Source organism: Equus asinus, unplaced genomic scaffold (genome assembly GCF_041296235.1).
Source record: "Equus asinus isolate D_3611 breed Donkey unplaced genomic scaffold, EquAss-T2T_v2 contig_205, whole genome shotgun sequence".
Taxonomy (NCBI): Eukaryota; Metazoa; Chordata; class Mammalia; order Perissodactyla; family Equidae; genus Equus; species Equus asinus.
The window spans coordinates 218331-235000 of NW_027224856.1; positions in this window are offsets into that span (position 1 = coordinate 218331).

Sequence of the window (16670 nt, forward strand, 5' to 3'; positions counted from 1 at the left end):
GAGCTAGCCTCTGTTGCCCATCTTCTTCGGTTTCAGAGGGTAGATTTCTCAGTGTTTCTTTTTCGCCAGCTCTCCACGCCCTTGCGTCTTTTGTTTTTTCTGCTTAAAGGTTGCAACCTGAGTTAGCTTCTTTTGCCCATGTTCGTCAGTTTCAGAGGGTGGATTTCTCCGTGTTGCTTTTTCCCCAGGTCTCCACGCCCTTGTGTGTTTCTTTTGCTTAACGATTGCCACCTGAGGTAGCCTCTGTTGCCCATCCTCGTCAGTTTCAGAGGGTGGATTTCTCAGTGCTGCTTTTTCCCCAGGTCTCCACGCCCTTGTGTGTTTCTTTTGCTTAAAGTTTGCCAGCTGAAGCCAGCCTCTCTTGCCCATCTTCCTCAGTTTCAGAGGGTAGATATTTCAGGGTTGCTTTTTACCCAGGTCTCCACGCCTTTGGGTTTTGTTTTTGCTTAACGATTGCCACCTGAGGTAGCCTCTCTTGCCCATCGTCCTGAGTTTCAGAGGGTGGATTTCTCCGTGTTGCTTTTTCCCCAGGTCTCCACGCCCTAGTGTGTTTCTTTTGCTTAAGGATTGCCACCTGAGGTAGCCTCTGTTGCCCATCCTCGTCAGTTTCAGAGGGTGGATTTCTCCCTGCTGCTTTTTCCCCAGGTCTCCACGCCCTTGTGTGTTTCTTTTGCTTAAAGTTTGCCACCTGAAGCCAGCCTCTCTTGCCCATCTTCCTCAGTTTCAGAGGGTAGATATTTCAGGGTTGCTTTTTCCCCAGGTCTCCACGCCTTTGGGTTTTGTTTTTGCTTAACGATTGCCACCTGAGCTAGCCTCTGTTGCCCATCTTCCTCAATTTCAGAGGGTTGATATTTCAGGGTTGCTTTTTCCCCAGGTCTCCACGCCCTTGTGTGTTTCTTTTGCTTAACGATTGCCACCTGAGGTAGCATCTGTTGCCCATCCTCATCAGTTTCAGAAGGTAGATTTCTCAGTGCTGCTTTTCCCCAGGTCTCCACGCGCTTGTGTGTTTGTTTTGCTTAAAGTTTGCCACCTGAGCCAGCCTCTCTTGCCCATCTTCCACAGTTTCAGACGGTAGATATTTTAGGGTTGCTTTTTCCCCATGTCTCCACGCCTTTGGGTTTTGTTTCTGCTTAAGGATTGCCACCTGAGGTAGCCTCTGTTGCCCATCTTCCTCAGTTTCAGAGGGTGGATTTCTCCGTGTTGCTTTTTCCCCAGGTCTCCACGCCCTTGTGTGTTTCTTTTGCTTCACGATTGCCACCTGAGGTAGCCTCTGTTGCCCATCCTCGTCAGTTTCAGAGGGTGGATTTCTCCCTGCTGCTTTTTCCCCAGGTCTCCACGCCCTTGTGTGTTTCTTTTGCTTAAAGTTTGTCACCTGAAGCCAGCCTCTCTTGCCCATCTTCCTCAGTTTCAGAGGGTAGATATTTCAGCGTTGCTTTTTCCCCAGGTCTTCACGCCTTAGTGTTTTGTTTTTGCTTAACGATTGCCACCTGGGCTAGCCTCTGTTGCCCATCTTCCTCAGTTTCAGAGGGTGGATTTCTCCGTGTTGCTTTTTCCCCAGGTCTCCACGCCCTTGTGTGTTTCTTTTGCTTAAGGATTGCCACCTGACGTAGCCTCTGTTGCCCATCCTCGTAAGTTTCAGAGGGTAGATTTCTCAGTGCTGCTTTTTCCCCAGGTCTCCACGCCCTTGTGTGTTTCTTTTGCTTAAAGATTGCCACCTGAGCTAGCCTCTGTTGCCCATCTTCGTCCGTTTCAGAGGGTGGATTTCTCAGTGTTGCCTTTTCGCCAGCTCCCCACGCCCTTGTGTGTTTCTTTTCCTTAAAGATTGTCACCTGAGCTAGGCACTGTTGCCCTGCTTCCTCAGTTTCAGAGGTTACCTTTTTCAGGGTTGCTTTTTGACCGGGTCTCCTCGCCATTGTATTTTTCTATTTTCTTTTTTTTGCTTAAAGATTGCCACCTGAGCTAGCCTCTGTTGCCCATCTTCTTCGGTTTCAGAGGGTAGATTTCTCAGTGTTTCTTTTTCGCCAGCTCTCCACGCCCTTGCGTCTTTTGTTTTTTCTGCTTGAAGGTTGCAACCTGAGTTAGCTTCTTTTGCCCATGTTCGTCAGTTTCAGAGGGTGGATTTCTCCGTGTTGCTTTTTCCCCAGGTCTCCACGCCCTTGTGTGTTTCTTTTGCTTAACGATTGCCACCTGAGGTAGCCTCTGTTGCCCATCCTCGTCAGTTTCAGAGGGTGGATTTCTCAGTGCTGCTTTTTCCCCAGGTCTCCACGCCCTTGTGTGTTTCTTTTGCTTAAAGTTTGCCAGCTGAAGCCAGCCTCTCTTGCCCATCTTCCTCAGTTTCAGAGGGTAGATATTTCAGGGTTGCTTTTTACCCAGGTCTCCACGCCTTTGGGTTTTGTTTTTGCTTAACGATTGCCACCTGAGGTAGCCTCTCTTGCCCATCGTCCTGAGTTTCAGAGGGTGGATTTCTCCGTGTTGCTTTTTCCCCAGGTCTCCACGCCCTTGTGTGTTTCTTTTGCTTCACGATTGCCACCTGAGGTAGCCTCTATTGCCCATCCTCGTCAGTTTCAGAGGGTGGATTTCTCCCTGCTGCTTTTTCCTCAGGTCTCAACGCCCTTGTGTGTTTCTTTTGCTTAAAGTTTGCCACCTGAAGCCAGCCTCTCTTGCCCATCTTCCTCAGTTTCAGAGGGTAGATATTTCAGGGTTGCTTTTTCCCCAGGTCTCCACGCCTTTGGGTTTTGTTTCTGCTTAAGGATTGCCACCTGAGGTAGCCTCTGTTGCCCATCTTCCTCAGCTTCAGAGGGTGGATTTCTCCGTGTTGCTTTTTCCCCAGGTCTCCACGCCCTTGTGTGTTTCTTTTGCTTAAAGATTGCCACCTGAGGTAGCCTCTGTTGCCCATCCTCATCAGTTTCAGAAGGTAGATTTCTCAGTGCTGCTTTTCCCCAGGTCTCCACGCCCTTGTGTGTTTGTTTTGCTTAAAGTTTGCCACCTGAGCCAGCCTCTCTTGCCCATCTTCCACAGTTTCAGACGGTAGATATTTCAGGGTTGCTTTTTCCCCATGTCTCCACGCCTTTGGGTTTTGTTTCTGCTTAAGGATTGCCACCTGAGGTAGCCTCTGTTGCCCATCTTCCTCAGTTTCAGAGGGTGGATTTCTCCGTGTTGCTTTTTCCCCAGGTCTCCACGCCCTTGTGTGTTTCTTTTGCTTAACGATTGCCACCTGACGTAGCCTCTGTTGCCCATCCTCGTAAGTTTCAGAGGGTAGATTTCTCAGTGCTGCTTTTTCCCCAGGTCTCCACGCCCTTGTGTGTTTCTTTTGCTTAAAGATTGCCACCTGAGCTAGCCTCTGTTGCCCATCTTCGTCCGTTTCAGAGGGTGGATTTCTCAGTGTTGCCTTTTCGCCAGCTCCCCACGCCCTTGTGTGTTTCTTTTCCTTAAAGATTGTCACCTGAGCTAGGCACTGTTGCCCTGCTTCCTCAGTTTCAGAGGTTACCTTTTTCAGGGTTGCTTTTTGACCGGGTCTCCTCGCCATTGTATTTTTCTATTTTCTTTTTTTTGCTTAAAGATTGCCACCTGAGCTAGCCTCTGTTGCCCATCTTCTTCGGTTTCAGAGGGTAGATTTCTCAGTGTTTCTTTTTCGCCAGCTCTCCACGCCCTTGCGTCTTTTGTTTTTTCTGCTTGAAGGTTGCAACCTGAGTTAGCTTCTTTTGCCCATGTTCGTCAGTTTCAGAGGGTGGATTTCTCCGTGTTGCCTTTTCCCCAGGTCTCCACGCCCTTGTGTGTTTCTTTTGCTTAACGATTGCCACCTGAGGTAGCCTCTGTTGCCCATCCTCGTCAGTTTCAGAGGGTGGATTTCTCAGTGCTGCTTTTTCCCCAGGTCTCCACGCCCTTGTGTGTTTCTTTTGCTTAAAGTTTCCCAGCTGAAGCCAGCCTCTCTTGCCCATCTTCCTCAGTTTCAGAGGGTAGATATTTCAGGGTTGCTTTTTCCCCATGTCTCCACGCCTTTGGGTTTTGTTTTTGCTTAACGATTGCCACCTGGGCTAGCCTCTGTTGCCCATCTTCGTCCGTTTCAGAGGGTGGATTTCTCAGTATTGCCTTTTCGCCAGCTCCCCACGCCCTTGTGTGTTACTTTTCCTTAAAGATTGTCACCTGAGCTAGGCACTGTTGCCCTGCTTCCTCAGTTTCAGAGGTTACCTTTTTCAGGGTTGCTTTTTGACCGGGTCTCCTCGCCATTGTATTTTTCTATTTTCTTTTTTTTGCTTAAAGATTGCCACCTGAGCTAGCCTCTGTTGCCCATCTTCTTCGGTTTCAGAGGGTAGATTTCTCAGTGTTTCTTTTTCGCCAGCTCTCCACGCCCTTGCGTCTTTTGTTTTTTCTGCTTAATGGTTGCAACCTGAGTTAGCTTCTTTTGCCCATGTTCGTCAGTTTCAGAGGGTGGATTTCTCCGTGTTGCTTTTTCCCCAGGTCTCCACGCCCTTGTGTGTTTCTTTTGCTTAACGATTGCCACCTGAGGTAGCCTCTGTTGCCCATCCTCGTCAGTTTCAGAGGGTGGATTTCTCAGTGCTGCTTTTTCCCCAGGTCTCCACGCCCTTGTGTGTTTCTTTTGCTTAAAGTTTGCCAGCTGAAGCCAGCCTCTCTTGCCCATCTTCCTCAGTTTCAGAGGGTAGATATTTCAGGGTTGCTTTTTACCCAGGTCTCCACGCCTTTGGGTTTTGTTTTTGCTTAACGATTGCCACCTGAGCTAGCCTCTGTTGCCCATCTTCCTCAATTTCAGAGGGTTGATATTTCAGGGTTGCTTTTTCCCCAGGTCTCCACGCCCTTGTGTGTTTCTTTTGCTTAAAGATTGCCACCTGAGCTAGCCTCTGTTGCCCATCTTCGTCCGTTTCAGAGGGTGGATTTCTCAGTGTTGCCTTTTCGCCAGCTCCCCACGCCCTTGTGTGTTTCTTTTCCTTAAAGATTGTCACCTGAGCTAGGCACTGTTGCCCTGCTTCCTCAGTTTCAGAGGTTACCTTTTTCAGGGTTGCTTTTTGACCGGGTCTCCTCGCCATTGTATTTTTCTATTTTCTTTTTTTTGCTTAAAGATTGCCACCTGAGCTAGCCTCTGTTGCCCATCTTCTTCGGTTTCAGAGGGTAGATTTCTCAGTGTTTCTTTTTCGCCAGCTCTCCACGCCCTTGCGTCTTTTGTTTTTTCTGCTTAAAGGTTGCAACCTGAGTTAGCTTCTTTTGCCCATGTTCGTCAGTTTCAGAGGGTGGATTTCTCCGTGTTGCTTTTTCCCCAGGTCTCCACGCCCTTGTGTGTTTCTTTTGCTTAACGATTGCCACCTGAGGTAGCCTCTGTTGCCCATCCTCGTCAGTTTCAGAGGGTGGATTTCTCAGTGCTGCTTTTTCCCCAGGTCTCCACGCCCTTGTGTGTTTCTTTTGCTTAAAGTTTGCCAGCTGAAGCCAGCCTCTCTTGCCCATCTTCCTCAGTTTCAGAGGGTAGATATTTCAGGGTTGCTTTTTACCCAGGTCTCCACGCCTTTGGGTTTTGTTTTTGCTTAACGATTGCCACCTGAGGTAGCCTCTCTTGCCCATCGTCCTGAGTTTCAGAGGGTGGATTTCTCCGTGTTGCTTTTTCCCCAGGTCTCCACGCCCTAGTGTGTTTCTTTTGCTTAAGGATTGCCACCTGAGGTAGCCTCTGTTGCCCATCCTCGTCAGTTTCAGAGGGTGGATTTCTCCCTGCTGCTTTTTCCCCAGGTCTCCACGCCCTTGTGTGTTTCTTTTGCTTAAAGTTTGCCACCTGAAGCCAGCCTCTCTTGCCCATCTTCCTCAGTTTCAGAGGGTAGATATTTCAGGGTTGCTTTTTCCCCAGGTCTCCACGCCTTTGGGTTTTGTTTTTGCTTAACGATTGCCACCTGAGCTAGCCTCTGTTGCCCATCTTCCTCAATTTCAGAGGGTTGATATTTCAGGGTTGCTTTTTCCCCAGGTCTCCACGCCCTTGTGTGTTTCTTTTGCTTAACGATTGCCACCTGAGGTAGCATCTGTTGCCCATCCTCATCAGTTTCAGAAGGTAGATTTCTCAGTGCTGCTTTTCCCCAGGTCTCCACGCCCTTGTGTGTTTGTTTTGCTTAAAGTTTGCCACCTGAGCCAGCCTCTCTTGCCCATCTTCCACAGTTTCAGACGGTAGATATTTTAGGGTTGCTTTTTCCCCATGTCTCCACGTCTTTGGGTTTTGTTTCTGCTTAAGGATTGCCACCTGAGGTAGCCTCTGTTGCCCATCTTCCTCAGTTTCAGAGGGTGGATTTCTCCGTGTTGCTTTTTCCCCAGGTCTCCACGCCCTTGTGTGTTTCTTTTGCTTCACGATTGCCACCTGAGGTAGCCTCTGTTGCCCATCCTCGTCAGTTTCAGAGGGTGGATTTCTCCCTGCTGCTTTTTCCCCAGGTCTCCACGCCCTTGTGTGTTTCTTTTGCTTAAAGTTTGTCACCTGATGCCAGCCTCTCTTGCCCATCTTCCTCAGTTTCAGAGGGTAGATATTTCAGCGTTGCTTTTTCCCCAGGTCTTCACGCCTTAGTGTTTTGTTTTTGCTTAACGATTGCCACCTGGGCTAGCCTCTGTTGCCCATCTTCCTCAGTTTCAGAGGGTGGATTTCTCAGTGTTGCCTTTTCGCCAGCTCCCCACGCCCTTGTGTGTTTCTTTTGCTTAAAGATTGTCACCTGAGCTAGGCACTGTTGCCCTGCTTCCTCAGTTTCAGAGGGTACCTTTTTCAGGGTTGCTTTTTGACCGGGTCTCCTCGCCATTGTATTTTTTTATCTTATTTTTTTTGCTTAAAGATTGCCACCTGAGCTAGCCTCTGTTGCGCTTCTTTCTCAGTTCTAGAGGGTAGATTTCTCCGTGTTGCTTTTTCCCCAGGTCTCCACGCACTTCCTTTTATTTTTCCTTAAAAATTGCCACCTGAGCTAGCCTCTGTTGTCCATCTTCGTCGGTTTCAGAGGGTAGATTTCTCACTGTTGCTTTTTTGCCAGGTCTGCACGCCCTTGTGTTTTTTTTCTGCTTAAAGGTTGCAACCTGAGCTAGCTTCTTTTGCCCATGTTCCTCAGTTTCAGAGGTGGATTTCTCCGTTTTGCTTTTTCCCCAGGCCTCCAGGCCCTTGTGTGTTTCTTTTGCTTAACGATTGCCACCTGAGGTAGCCTCTGTTGCCCATCTTCGTCCGTTTCAGAGGGTGGATTTCTCAGTGTTGCCTTTTCCCCAGCTCCCCACGCCCTTGTGTGTTTCTTTTGCTTAAAGATTGCCACCTGAAGCCAGCCTCTCTTGCCCATCTTCCTCAGTTTCAGAGGGTAGATATTTCAGGGTTGCTTTTTCCCCAGGTCTCCAGGCCTTTGTGTTTTGTTTTTGCTTAACGATTGCCACCTGAGCTAGCCTCTCTTGGCCATGTTCCTCAGTTTCAGAGGGTAGATATTTCAGAGTTGCTTTGTCCCCAGGGCTCCACGCCTTTGTGCTTTGTTTTTGCTTAAGGATTGCCACCTGAGGTAGCCTCTCTTGCCCATCTTCCTCAGTTTCAGAGGGTGGATTTCTCCGTGTTGCTTTTTCCCCAGGTCTCCACGCCCTTGTGTGTTTCTTTTGCTTAAAGATTGCCACCTGAGCTAGCCTCTGTTGCCCATCTTCGTCCGTTTCAGAGGCTGGATTTCTCAGTGTTGCCTTTTCGCCAGCTCCCCACGCCCTTGTGTGTTTCTTTTGCTTAAAGATTGTCACCTGAGCTAGGCACTGTTGCCCTGCTTCCTCAGTTTCAGAGGGTACCTTTTTCAGGGTTGCTTTCTGACCGGGTCTCCTCGCCATTGTATTTTTTTATCTTATTTTTTTTGCTTAAAGATTGCCACCTGAGCTAGCCTCTGTTGCCCATCTTCGTCCGTTTCAGAGGCTGGATTTCTCAGTGTTGCCTTTTCGCCAGCTCCCCACGCCCTTGTGTGTTTCTTTTGCTTAAAGATTGTCACCTGAGCTAGGCACTGTTGCCCTGCTTCCTCAGTTTCAGAGGGTACCTTTTTCAGGGTTGCTTTTTGACCGGGTCTCCTCGCCATTGTATTTTTTTATCTTATTTTTTTTGCTTAAAGATTGCCACCTGAGCTAGCCTCTGTTGCCCATCTTCGTCCGTTTCAGAGGCTGGATTTCTCAGTGTTGCCTTTTCGCCAGCTCCCCACGCCCTTGTGTGTTTCTTTTGCTTAAAGATTGTCACCTGAGCTAGGCACTGTTGCCCTGCTTCCTCAGTTTCAGAGGGTACCTTTTTCAGGGTTGCTTTTTGACCGGGTCTCCTCGCCATTGTATTTTTTTATCTTATTTTTTTTGCTTAAAGATTGCCACCTGAGCTAGCCTCTGTTGCGCTTCTTTCTCAGTTCTAGAGGGTAGATTTCTCCGTGTTGCTTTTTCCCCAGGTCTCCACGCACTTCCTTTTATTTTTCCTTAAAAATTGCCACCTGAGCTAGCCTCTGTTGTCCATCTTCGTCGGTTTCAGAGGGTAGATTTCTCACTGTTGCTTTTTTGCCAGGTCTGCACGCCCTTGTGTTTTTTTTCTGCTTAAAGGTTGCAACCTGAGCTAGCTTCTTTTGCCCATGTTCCTCAGTTTCAGAGGGTGGATTTCTCCGTGTTGCTTTTTCCCCAGGCCTCCACGCCCTTGTGTGTTTCTTTTGCTTAACGATTGCCACCTGAGGTAGCCTCTGTTGCCCATCTTCGTCCGTTTCAGAGGGTGGATTTCTCAGTGTTGCCTTTTCCCCAGCTCCCCACGCCCTTGTGTGTTTCTTTTGCTTAAAGATTGCCACCTGAAGCCAGCCTCTCTTGCCCATCTTCCTCAGTTTCAGAGGGTAGATATTTCAGGGTTGCTTTTTCCCCAGGTCTCCACGCCTTTGTGCTTTGTTTTTGCTTAAGGATTGCCACCTGAGGTAGCCTCTCTTGCCCATCTTCCTCAGTTTCAGAGGGTGGATTTCTCCGTGTTGCTTTTTCCCCAGGTCTCCACGCCCTTGTGTGTTTCTTTTGCTTAAAGATTGCCACCTGAGCTAGCCTCTGTTGCCCATCTTCGTCCGTTTCAGAGGCTGGATTTCTCAGTGTTGCCTTTTCGCCAGCTCCCCACACCCTTGTGTGTTTCTTTTGCTTAAAGATTGTCACCTGAGCTAGGCACTGTTGCCCTGCTTCCTCAGTTTCAGAGGGTACCTTTTTCAGGGTTGCTTTTTGACCGGGTCTCCTCGCCATTGTATTTTTTTATCTTATTTTTTTTGCTTAAAGATTGCCACCTGAGCTAGCCTCTGTTGCCCATCTTCGTCCGTTTCAGAGGCTGGATTTCTCAGTGTTGCCTTTTCGCCAGCTCCCCACACCCTTGTGTGTTTCTTTTGCTTAAAGATTGTCACCTGAGCTAGGCACTGTTGCCCTGCTTCCTCAGTTTCAGAGGGTACCTTTTTCAGGGTTGCTTTTTGACCGGGTCTCCTCGCCATTGTATTTTTTTATCTTATTTTTTTTGCTTAAAGATTGCCACCTGAGCTAGCCTCTGTTGCCCATCTTCGTCCGTTTCAGAGGCTGGATTTCTCAGTGTTGCCTTTTCGCCAGCTCCCCACGCCCTTGTGTGTTTCTTTTGCTTAAAGATTGTCACCTGAGCTAGGCACTGTTGCCCTGCTTCCTCAGTTTCAGAGGGTACCTTTTTCAGGGTTGCTTTTTGACCGGGTCTCCTCGCCATTGTATTTTTTTATTTTATTTTTTTTGCTTAAAGATTGCCACCTGAGCTAGCCTCTGTTGCGCTTCTTTCTCAGTTCTAGAGGGTAGATTTCTCCGTGTTGCTTTTTCCCCAGGTCTCCACGCACTTCCTTTTATTTTTCCTTAAAAATTGCCACCTGAGCTAGCCTCTGTTGTCCATCTTCGTCGGTTTCAGAGGGTAGATTTCTCACTGTTGCTTTTTTGCCAGGTCTGCACGCCCTTGTGTTTTTCTTCTGCTTAAAGGTTGCAACCTGAGCTAGCTTCTTTTGCCCATGTTCCTCAGTTTCAGAGGGTGGATTTCTCCGTGTTGCTTTTTCCCCAGGCCTCCACGCCCTTGTGTGTTTCTTTTGCTTAACGATTGCCACCTGAGGTAGCCTCTGTTGCCCATCTTCGTCCGTTTCAGAGGGTGGATTTCTCAGTGTTGCCTTTTCCCCAGCTCCCCACGCCCTTGTGTGTTTCTTTTGCTTAAAGATTGCCACCTGAAGCCAGCCTCTCTTGCCCATCTTCCTCAGTTTCAGAGGGTAGATATTTCAGGGTTGCTTTTTCCCCAGGTCTCCACGCCTTTGTGTTTTGTTTTTGCTTAACGATTGCCACCTGAGCTAGCCTCTCTTGCCCATGTTCCTCAGTTTCAGAGGGTAGATATTTCAGAGTTGCTTTGTCCCCAGGGCTCCACGCCTTTGTGCTTTGTTTTTGCTTAAGGATTGCCACCTGAGGTAGCCTCTCTTGCCCATCTTCCTCAGTTTCAGAGGGTGGATTTCTCCGTGTTGCTTTTTCCCCAGGTCTCCACGCCCTTGTGTGTTTCTTTTGCTTAAAGATTGCCACCTGAGCTAGCCTCTGTTGCCCATCTTCGTCCGTTTCAGAGGCTGGATTTCTCAGTGTTGCCTTTTCGCCAGCTCCCCACGCCCTTGTGTGTTTCTTTTGCTTAAAGATTGTCACCTGAGCTAGGCACTGTTGCCCTGCTTCCTCAGTTTCAGAGGGTACCTTTTTCAGGGTTGCTTTTTGACCGGGTCTCCTCGCCATTGTATTTTTTTATCTTATTTTTTTTGCTTAAAGATTGCCACCTGAGCTAGCCTCTGTTGCCCATCTTCGTCCGTTTCAGAGGCTGGATTTCTCAGTGTTGCCTTTTCGCCAGCTCCCCACGCCCTTGTGTGTTTCTTTTGCTTAAAGATTGTCACCTGAGCTAGGCACTGTTGCCCTGCTTCCTCAGTTTCAGAGGGTACCTTTTTCAGGGTTGCTTTTTGACCGGGTCTCCTCGCCATTGTATTTTTTTATCTTATTTTTTTTGCTTAAAGATTGCCACCTGAGCTAGCCTCTGTTGCGCTTCTTTCTCAGTTCTAGAGGGTAGATTTCTCCGTGTTGCTTTTTCCCCAGGTCTCCACGCACTTCCTTTCATTTTTCCTTAAAAATTGCCACCTGAGCTAGCCTCTGTTGTCCATCTTCGTCGGTTTCAGAGGGTAGATTTCTCACTGTTGCTTTTTTGCCAGGTCTGCACGCCCTTGTGTTTTTCTTCTGCTTAAAGGTTGCAACCTGAGCTAGCTTCTTTTGCCCATGTTCCTCAGTTTCAGAGGGTGGATTTCTCCGTGTTGCTTTTTCCCCAGGCCTCCACGCCCTTGTGTGTTTCTTTTGCTTAACGATTGCCACCTGAGGTAGCCTCTGTTGCCCATCTTCGTCCGTTTCAGAGGGTGGATTTCTCAGTGTTGCCTTTTCCCCAGCTCCCCACGCCCTTGTGTGTTTCTTTTGCTTAAAGATTGCCACCTGAAGCCAGCCTCTCTTGCCCATCTTCCTCAGTTTCAGAGGGTAGATATTTCAGGGTTGCTTTTTCCCCAGGTCTCCACGCCTTTGTGTTTTGTTTTTGCTTAACGATTGCCACCTGAGCTAGCCTCTCTTGCCCATGTTCCTCAGTTTCAGAGGGTAGATATTTCAGAGTTGCTTTGTCCCCAGGGCTCCACGCCTTTGTGCTTTGTTTTTGCTTAAGGATTGCCACCTGAGGTAGCCTCTCTTGCCCATCTTCCTCAGTTTCAGAGGGTGGATTTCTCCGTGTTGCTTTTTCCCCAGGTCTCCACGCCCTTGTGTGTTTCTTTTGCTTAAAGATTGCCACCTGAGCTAGCCTCTGTTGCCCATCTTCGTCCGTTTCAGAGGCTGGATTTCTCAGTGTTGCCTTTTCGCCAGCTCCCCACGCCCTTGTGTGTTTCTTTTGCTTAAAGATTGTCACCTGAGCTAGGCACTGTTGCCCTGCTTCCTCAGTTTCAGAGGGTACCTTTTTCAGGGTTGCTTTTTGACCGGGTCTCCTCGCCATTGTATTTTTTTATCTTATTTTTTTTGCTTAAAGATTCTCACCTGAGCTAGCCTCTGTTGCCCATCTTCGTCCGTTTCAGAGGCTGGATTTCTCAGTGTTGCCTTTTCGCCAGCTCCCCACGCCCTTGTGTGTTTCTTTTGCTTAAAGATTGTCACCTGAGCTAGGCACTGTTGCCCTGCTTCCTCAGTTTCAGAGGGTACCTTTTTCAGGGTTGCTTTTTGACCGGGTCTCCTCGCCATTGTATTTTTTTATCTTATTTTTTTTGCTTAAAGATTGCCACCTGAGCTAGCCTCTGTTGCGCTTCTTTCTCAGTTCTAGAGGGTAGATTTCTCCGTGTTGCTTTTTCCCCAGGTCTCCACGCACTTCCTTTCATTTTTCCTTAAAAATTGCCACCTGAGCTAGCCCCTGTTGCCCATCTTCGTCGGTTTCAGAGGGTAGATTTCTCAGTGTTGATTTTTCCCCATTTCTCCACGCCCTCGTGCTTTTTTTTTTTTATTTCCTTAAATGTCGGCGCCTGAGCTAGCTTCTTTTGCCCATCTTCGTCAGTTTCAGCGGGTAGACTCTCCGCCTGCCTTCGACAGGCCCTCTGGACTGGAAAGCTTTCCTCCTCCCGTCATCACGGTCCTTCTCGGATGACGTGCCTGGTTTCGGTTTGACCGTCCCCGCCCGCCCTGATTTTCTAAGTCCTCCCGGGAACCCCGGGGGCGCTCCAGCCGCTCCGGGAAGCGGCGGCCTCCCGGCCGCACCGGCCCAGCCCGGCCCGGGCCGCCCCCTGGCCTCTCTGGGGGGAACTCTCCCCTTCCCCTTCCCGGTGATCGCCCGAGAAACCTTTTCCGAGTCCCCCTCCTGCGGCTGGGGCTGCGCCTTGGCGGCCGGGAGCCCGCGGGCGGACGCCCCGGGGCCGCACTGGGCCGGGAGGCTGGGTCCGAGGGGGCTCCGGGACGGGATCGGGCGGCCCGGCGGCCCGGCTGTGCTCCCCGGCGGGCCCGCGCTCCGGCTCCGTCCCGCTGAGGCGGTCGTCGGTCGCCGGGTGCCACCTGGCGGCCGCTTTTATATCGTCTCTTTCCTCCGGAGCTCCGGCGACGCGGGCCAAGGGACGGGACTCGGCCGCGGTGACCGAGGCAGAGTCCCGGGAGGCCGGCGTCGCTGGCGGGATCTGGCCCGGTGGCGCCGGGGCGTGAGCGCGACGCCCGCTCGCCGGAGATTGGAGGTGCAGGCTACTGAGGGAGGTGGCTGTCGCCGCGCCGCCCGGTGCCGGCCGGGGTGTGGGGCCTCCCGGACGGGTCGACCAGCAGCCGCCGGTGCCCCTCCGTCCCCGGGAGGGGGTGGGGGGCCGCCGCGGGGGAACGGGCGAGGGAGCTCGTCCCGTGCCCGGCCGTCGTCCCGAGGGCGGCCCGGTGGTCGGGCCTTCCGCGTCGCCGATCCCCTTTCCGCGCCCCGCTCCGGAGGTGGGCGACCGGCCGGGGCCTTGCGGGGGAGGCCCGTGGAGGGCGCGACGGGCTCGGCCGCCGGGCTGGCCTTTTCCCCACTGGTCTTCCGAGTCGACCGGCTCTGGCGGTGGGGACCGGGCCCGGTCCTCGGATGCCTCCTCCTCCGTGGCAGTTTTTTTTTCCAAGTCCCGCCCTGGAGAAGAGCGTGGACCGGCCCCGGGAGCCCTCGAGGGCGGGCCGGGGAGGGCGTCCCCGGCCCGGACGCGTGCCCGGGGTGGGTCCGGGCCGTCGGACCGGACTTCTCTCTCCGAGTTTCGCGGGTCGCGTCTTTGTCCGGAGGCGGGAGGGGGCCGGCTCGAGGCGTAGGTGGAGCCCCGGCTGAGGGACGGGAGCCACGGTCCCGCCCCGGGCCCGGTCGCCGGAGGCGCCTCCGCGGAATTCTTTTCTAAGTCCTGACCCGGCGACTCAGAGGGAGGGACCGACCGGTCCCGGCCCGCGCGGGCGGCCCGGGGAGGCTGTCCCCGGCTCCCCCTGCCGCCACGCTTCTGGGGTCGACCAGATGGCCCCGGGAGCTCCGGGCCTGGTGGCGATGGGGTCGTGCTTGGGGTCTGGTGGCCGTGGCCGTGATCCAGGGGTTCCCCTGGTGATCCGTGGGTGGGCCCCGTCTCCGGGCGCGGCGATTCTTGCCCCCGAATGGGTGGTTTTGTGCCGCCAGATAAGTGCTGACACGCTCTGCTCGGGTGACAGTCGCCCGAGAGCTTCCGGGTGCCTGGATGCGTGTGCGGGGAGGGCTCCGGGCTCTGGCCGAGAACCGGACGCCCGTTTCCACCCCCGCCGCTTGAGCCGCCCGCTGGGGCCTGCGCGCCGGCTCTTGTGCGTTCCAGGCGCCCCCACGACCGTGGTGCCACCTCCGGTCTCTGGTACCCGAGGGCGGCGGGGTTAGGGGCGCGGGGTCCTCTACCACGTGCACTCCCTGCCGCCGGCACCCGGGTGCGGTCGCGACTTACCCCATCCCACCGGCTCCGTGCCAGTGCGTGTCAGGCGTTCTCGTCCTGGGGTCGTCGCCCGCGCTTGCTGGAGGAGGAGAGGGGTCGGTGAGGCTGAAGCAGGCTCCTCCGCTCGCTGTCCTCGCCGGCCTTCCCTTGCTCGGGGGTCCCTCGCGTTATGCTGCCGACCGATGTGGTGATGCTGTGCTCTCCCGGGCCGGGCCTAAGCCGTGCCAGACGAGGGACGGACGTTCATGGCGAACGGGACCGCTCTTCTCGCTCTGCCCGCGGGTCCCCTCGCCCGTTCTCCCCCGCTGCGAGTGGCGTGTGGGAGGCGGCAGGGGTGCGGAATCCGGCCCGACCTCGCTCCCCCGCCCCGTGCCTCGTGGCGTGGGCGGTGTCGGGGTCTCCGTGACGCGGCGGATGCTCTGCCTGTGCCTCTTGGCTGTGTCTCGCGGGCGGCCCTCCCCGCGGTGGGGCGGGCCGTGTTGCCGCCGCGCCGCGCGCCTTCCCGGGCGCGTGAGCGCGTTCCCCAGGCCGTTGGCGGTGCCCCTGGAGCGTTCCAGGTCGTCCCTCAGGCGCCCGAGGCCGAGTGGCGGTGTCGTTCCCTGTTCCCGTCGGCCTCCTCAGGTAACCACTGCGCTGGTGTGTCTGAGGAGCGGGGGGGTCGAGTCGGTAAGGGAGGCGTGCCCCTCGTCCCCCTCGGGGGGGACGGGTGCCTCGTCGCCCCCCACGGCGTGCCGTGTGGGGGCGGGCAGGCTCGGGCGCGTGCCCGCGCGTTCCCCTTGCTGGGGTTTCCCCGCGGGCGTGGGAGTGACCGTGGCGGGCCGAGCCAGCGGCGTGGCGCTGGCTCTTTGGTTGGGAGGTGCTGTTTGATCGGCACCTCCGTCCCAGTCTCTGCCTCCCTTGGTCTCTCGGCCTGAGGGGAGACACTGACTTGGGAGCCGCACAGGGGCCTTGTAGATCCCTAGCTAAGCCCAGTGTGGCCAGAGATGGCGAGCCCGGGGCAGCGCGGGCTCGCGGCCCTGACCACGGACGCTCCGACTTGCTCTAGGCCTTACCTCTACCGCAGACCCCTCCTGCATTGCGTGGCCATGGTGTCTGTAAGCGCCTTGGTGGGCCCGATGGCGGACGATGGGCGGGGGCGACACGCCCTCGGTGAGAAAGCCTTCTCTAGCGATCCGAGAGGGTGCCTTGGGGTACCGGACCCCCCAGCCGCCGCCCCTCCTTTGCGCGTAGTGGCCACGGACGCCACCACCGTGGCGCGTGGGCAGAGCTGCTCTTTGCCTACCGCGGCCGGCGCCTCCCCCCTCCGAGTCGGGGGAGGGTCACGCCAGGCGTCGTGGGACCGCCCTCGCGTGTCGTTGGCGGTGGGATCCCGCGTGTGTTTTCCTGGTGGCCCGTCCGCGCCCGAGGCCGTCCCCGGGAGCCTTCCCGCGAGCCCGTGCTCCCTCCGTCGAGGCGCGCGCCGCGCTCCCCGCTGCCCCCGGTGCTCCCCCGCCCGGGCAGACGCCTGGCCGCGCCGCCCACCGGCCGGGACCGAAGTGGGCCTCGCCGTGCGGGTGTCGCCTCCGGCCACCGAGGCCGGTGGTGGCCCCGGGCGAAGTGCTCTCGGCTCCGGTCGGGTGGGGCCCGCGCGCCAGGCGCCCGGCGCGGGACGCTGGCGCCGTGTGCGGGAGAGCCCTGGCCGTGGCGGGGCCGAGCCCCCGTGAGCTGCGCGCGGGGCGACGGGGCCAGTCGCCGTTCTGGGCGCCGCGGGACCGCCCCTGGTGCTGGAGGCCCCTGGCGGTGAGACCCCGTGTGTGCTCCGGCGGCCGACTTGCCTCGGGAGGTTCTGTCTTCCCTCCTTCGCCCCGAGCGCGTCTCTCGGCGGGCCGCGGCCCTTCCGCCGCCGCCTCTCCGGCGCCTCGGCCCTCGCCGCCGCCGGCCTTCTCCCGAGCCCTTCCCCGTCGTCGCCTGTTCTGGCTGCCCGACCGGGGCCCCGCCCCGAGCGCGACTCGCTTCCCGGGGCCGCTGCGGCCTCCTCCGTGTCCGCCGCCGCCACCCGCGCGACGGCGACGTTGCGTGCGGGCGGGGGACCGTCTCCCGCGGCGCCCCGTTCTGGCGCGCGCGTGTCTGTCGCAGCGCGGGTCGGGTCCCGGCCAGCCGTCGTGACCGGCCGCCGGCGCGCCGCGCCACCCCCGGGGGCGGGGGGTCGGGCCTCGGTCCGGCTCTCGGCCCGCGGGGGCGTGCGCGGGCCGTCCGGCCGGCCGGTGT